Source organism: Osmerus mordax, chromosome 6, assembly GCF_038355195.1.
Source record: "Osmerus mordax isolate fOsmMor3 chromosome 6, fOsmMor3.pri, whole genome shotgun sequence".
Lineage (NCBI taxonomy): Eukaryota > Metazoa > Chordata > Actinopteri > Osmeriformes > Osmeridae > Osmerus > Osmerus mordax.
The window spans coordinates 7,338,427-7,344,426 of record NC_090055.1 but is presented as its reverse complement, the minus strand read 5'-3'; positions in this window follow the sequence as shown (position 1 = coordinate 7,344,426).

The following is a 6,000-nucleotide window of genomic DNA, read 5'->3' as shown; positions in this document are numbered from 1 at the left end:
GACAACGTGCCTTAATGAATTTGACAAGGCCCATTCTGTTTCAGCATTCTAACGTGTATTCAAACAATAATCAATTTAACATCCTAATGAAAAATGGATCCTGTCAGATGGCACATTTTATGATTATCCTGGACTGTCATTTATTTTTCGACTATGTCGTTTTTGTGACTCTTATTGCAGTGGTAGATCTTTGGTATTATTGGTTGTAGTCTGTCATTTAAATTATTGATGAAGTATTGCTTCTAACAAATGAGATGTATTTTATCATCAAATGCAGTAGACCTACAGTATTACTTGTACAATTTTCTTACACACATAGTTTTTCTATTACCTCTTCTATAAAACAGAACCGGACGCTAATGAAGTCCTAGACAAGAGTGAATAAGTGAACACACACACACACAAACACACAAAATCTTGGATCAGCTTCATCGCTGTCCTCCAAAGAAAAGCTCCAGGATTCAGTACGGCACGCTCTCAGGTCTGAGGTGGCTCTCAGGCAATCAAACATGAAGTCATTCTTCTTCCAGCTGCTACCGAGCATGTAACTATTTGGCTTTGTCTGTTCCTCAGGGCCTTGTCAAAATATGACAGAAGATGGCACCTTTTTCTCGGGGTGAGTGCTTTAATTACAGAGGAGCTTTAAGCCCTAGCACATCTGTACAAATGTCAGTTGAAAGTTCACCCTGCTCCGTGAATGTCCCAACGCCAACAGCATCTCATTGTTAGGCAACAGATATTGTTCAACCGAATGGCCGCATTTGAGCTTTCATTTTTAGTGGCGTGACGTTCCCGGCTATGGCATCATTAGTTATATTCGCTACCCTGTTTATGTTACAGGGCCTGGCATCAGCACTTTGATATTCAATATTTTAATTGCCAGGGTCATACATCTAGCTGTCTGAGGACAATGAGCGGACTGCGATTCAATATGCAGTCTGAGGTTAAGTTATCTCCATGTATGCAGGCACACACTCCCAGTCAACGAGAACCTGGCTCTTTCAGATGCTACTCACACAGGTAGGATCAAATATGAACTTATTTCCACCGTACAATCATTTGTTTATCCTGCGACGGATTCTTATTATTGTAACATGACATCATTTAAATTTTAAATGTTAGAAAAATTATTGAACTGCTTTATAATTTTGTTTTAGAATTTGTTACTATGAGTTATTTGACTGTAATTGTCTGTGTGCTGATTTAGCAGCATTTTACTGGACTCCTATTACGCTGTATTTCTAATCTGCAATCAACTTGGCTCCTGTATGTCCCTGTGTTTAATGTTGCTACCCAGAGCTGTAGGTGGCAGTGTAGACCCAGAGGTATAGTGGCCAGGTCCTCGATTCTTCTGGAATACAAAAGGCGCAGCTCCTTCGAGACTTCCCTATTCCCCCTGGAAAGTGCACTTTGACCTTTGCTACCCTAAAAGGTTGACATTGAGAGGCAGAAGCTCACTGTTCCGCTTGTCTTGGTTTCAAGAGGTGTAATAATTAGCGGGTATTCTATCTGCCGTTTCTAATGTCCTCTAATTTGGCCAGAGACAGACAGGATTTGTTTGAGCTACATGGTGCTGCCTGCATTTCTGAGAGGTTCAAGGAGTGGAGGCAGGTTTGGATATTTTACACATCACTTTGCATTTCATTACCATAGACACGTCTCAGAGTGAGAGAGGAAGGGAGAGAGAGGTAGACAGGGAGAAAGAGAGAGAGAGGGAACTGTTTGTGATTTCAAAACATCTACAGGACGGTGAAGCATTTGGCCGCAGGGAAGATCTTTTCACACTCACAAACCAGTCTGGAAGCTTGCATCTTATTATTTTGATTGTTCTTTAACTTGAGGTGTTTAATTGTGTGAAACCGCACAGTTAATGGGCTGCTGAGAGCAGTTTTCCCAGGCTTACCCTGGAGGGGTAGGAGGAAAGGCAAGTCTGTCCTCCATATCAACCCTGTGCTAAAGACAAAAATACCGGTCCTGACTCCCAAAGTCAAACACTTTGCTGGGTCCGTCATCCATTTGAAACACGCCGCAATCAAAGTAAACCATAATTTTTCTGTGTATGTCCTTCATGTTGAATAAAGAACTTTTGACTGAGAATGTCCCGGAGCAGTGTATGGATAGTGATAGTGATTAATTGCATTTCCATTTATGGAAACGACCTTAGGTCACACAGGAATGTTAACCTCTCCACTCTGCTGGTCTTAGGAGATGGTTCTTCAGTCTTTCCCCTGAGCAGCTGGAAGGGTGTGTAGGAGTGACTGTTTAAACCCCCCCCCCCACAACCGTCCCAAAGCACTGCAGTTTGTGTGTGTGTATGTTTGTGATGAAGAGGGTGACAAAAAGAGAACCGAGTGTGTGTGTGTGTGTGCGAGAGAGAGTGAGAAAGATAGAGATTATGCGCGTGACAGTGAAAGGAGTGTATGTGTGTGAGTGTAAGACTGACGAAGAGAGAGGAGAGAGTGTGTGTGTGTGTGTGTAAGTGTGTGAATGTGAGAGGAGAGTGTGTGTGTGTAAGTGTGTGAATGTGAGAGGAGAGAGTGTGTGTGTGTGTAAGTGTGTGAATGTGAGAGGAGAGAGTGTGTGACCACGACCTCTGTGCTGGCTGTGCGTCCTCCAGACTGACAGTATTCTCCTCCAGCCCCCAGTGTTAACACCCGGGGCCCGGTCCCGATGGGACACCCCCCTGAGCAGGGCTTCACATCAGCCGCATTAACCAGCCAACCTCCCCACTCCCCCGCCTGTCAAAACCCAAGTGCAGGGTCAAGAAAACAGCATTCTGGGGGATAATAGGAGAGTACTCGAAACAGGGAACTCTTGACACATTTAAAAAGGAATAAAAGAGAAGAGAACCAAAAACGAACCCTCCCTCTCCTGCGTCTATTATTCTATGTTTAACGAGACCGAAATTGGAGATGGATACATTGTTCAAAATAATCGCGAAACATTTATTCATGTATCGAAATTTTCGAATCCATTTTCGGAATTGAAATACAAACATACGGTGTGTTAACCCAACATGTCGAACAAGGTACAATCCCCTTAGCTAAGCTTGTATTCTAAGTCAAACATCTAATCTGTGTTGCTCTCCAACATAAGCGAAAAGATAACTGATTAACCCGTCCTGTTTGCATTATGTCAACTATTAAAGTCGTTTCACACATACAAATTTGCCATTGTTGGAGCTGCTGGAATTGACACCAAACTCAATAAAATTCTCAATGCCGGAGGTACTGAGTAATGATTGTGGAGAGACGTGCATATTCACCTGGACAGGTGCAGGTTCACGTGTCAGAGAGGTCTGAGATGGCTTCATACTCCATCCATTACTCCCTTATACCCTGCCTGTCACCTTAATGTCCTCTGAATATTCACCGCAGGCCCCCGCTATGTTTCCTGGTAGGTGCCGGTGGTTGGCAGGGGGGGTGGTCAGGAGGTTGGGTGGGGTGCGTTTGATTTAAGCCCTGGGACCATCACCTGTGACTTAGCGCCTGGGAAATTAGTCACAAATAGCATATTAGAGCAGCTAATCAGGCGCGCTCCGGCACCTCGCTTTCTTTATGCTCCCATAAAAAGGGAGAGTATATGGCCGCCCTCAGGCCTTTGTGTGAATGATCACCCTGACCTCCAGTGAACCGGCAGACCAGGCCCACGCAGGCGGAAAAGCAAGCAGGCATGCAAAGCACGGAGGCAGGCAGGCAGGAAGGCAGGTAAGCAAGTTTCAGGGCAGGCCAATGCGGACAGATACATAAACAGACACATTTTTTTATTTTTTAGATTGTTACCTGATCGCTGTCATTGCTGATTAACAGCTGTTTTATGTGCTCACGTATGGTTGGTTATTGGGGATGTTGTGTACTTGTTAACTCATAGGGGCGGTTCCTGTGTCTTGGAGTGTTAGGAAATAAGGGGGAGGGGGCATCATCTTCCGATCCAGTAGTTTTGGTCCATCAGGGAATAAGCCTTTTCAAATCACAGTGATGGTTCTAAGATTCTATACAGCGATCAGGAGGGCCTGTTTAACAGGGCTCACAACTCGACCCCTAATTGACATTGTGTAGCCCCTTAAATCGCCAGTATTCCAACAGCCTATTCAAAACAGCTTCTGGTAAAACGACATGTTCCGCTCCTCTCTCCTCCGATTATCATAGAGACGATGAATATGAAATTTCAATCACAGTGCTGTTAATAATTGATGGGTGCTCTAGTCTTTTATCGAAGAGGCTCACAGAGGAAAAGGGCTCTCCATCCCCCTTTCCCCCCCGTCCTCCAATCCCCCATCCCCCCCAATCCCCCTCATCACCCAGCCCTGTCTTCATAGGGAATTCAGCCAGGTCAGAGGGTCACGCTTCCAGACAATATCTACCATCTTCAGAGGGAAAGCTTTCATATCTGCAAAACCCCAGTGCTACATCAGCTTTTACTAGTTTTATCATACATTACCATAAAATGGAAAGACCGGCCTGCGAATTATGCATGTGGATGTGGATGTGCACTCTCTGTGGTCGTTTCACAGCGCCATTTAGAAGAAGAGCAACCGTGAGTGATTCGATATGATAATAGAAATCTTTACCTCGGCTCACCAGGGTATCCACGTCCAGATGGATCAGTGGAGACCGCCTCGGGGCCACCATGGCTGAGAAGCGTTCAGCTAGTTCAATATTCCACGCCGTAAAACAAGATAGAACTTCTCCTTTTATTATCCTGGAGGAGAGGAGAAGCATATGTCGTCCAATCAAATGTTATGGACCCTCTGTGTGATCATTAGATTTTACAAACGATCGGCTTAGTACGATTTGTCTGCATCAGGCTTGTTTACTGTTATGCCCGTCTTTGAACTGTTCGGCATTGACTCAGGCGAAGAGAAGCATAATGTATATCTATATGTTTCTAAGTATAATATAACTCAACACAATATTTATCTTGATGTGGTATACAGTATACAGTAGATACACCAACAGCGTAGAGGTTCTTTTGTGTTTTGGTGACATTTTTGTGAAACTGTATACAAACAGAGGTGACATGTTGTCACACAGGCCTTGTTAAGTTTTTCACTTTTCCCCCCTGTAACTTCTCTTGGTCATACTCTTAACTCTCTCTCTGTACGTGTGTGTACGTGTGTGTGTGTTTGTGTGTACGTGTGTGTGTGTGTTTATGAGTGTGTGTGTAAGCATACACACTAGAAAAAAGAACACAACTCCGAGGACTGGGACTGCGTAGATGTCAAAGAAGATAATACAATAAAAGCATTTTGGCAGTATCTTCACTTCCGTACTTAGCCTTGTGGCAGGATTTGATCAAGATGGAATAAGCTGGTGACTTTTCAATTCCAGCCATAATTTGTTTCTATATTACATATTTGGATTGAGCATGTGATGGAACTTTTCCTATCCAAGGGTGAAGGACTGGGAACTGACTATGTTCAGTAATAGGTTATCAAGAGCCATATCTTTTGCAAAATAGAAAACTCAACACATGTACATCTGTGGCCCAGTGTCACTGCCCTAAATATACATCAGAAATGCATTAAATTCACTGATTGCTATTCTTTTCGAACACTGTGTCAAGTCTAAATATATTTTTTCTTCGCTGTCTTTCGATTACTTTGAATTACCAGTGGTCTCTCTTGACATTGGAAGCTTTGAAAGCAGCGGCACAACAAATTATTTGTGTGTGTGTCTGTGAGTGTGTGTGTGTGTATGTGTGCACACTGGGAACATATATCTATGTTTTCAGTGTAAGTGTATGAGGGGATGGCTGACAAAAACAATCCTCTCACATTGTCGGCAATTTCCAGTAACCACCCGACACAGACACCCCGAACAGTGATCATATCTCAGGAAAACCATTGTTTCTCCGAAGAAGGTCAGTTAAGAGCTTTATTTCGTTGCGCTCCCAAAATGTCGTTCAACCCCAAGTGTCCACTCAAACATCTTTGTGTTTTTAAACTTATTACTGATACTGACAGTATGTCCAGTAAGTGTGACATACTGTATAGGAATA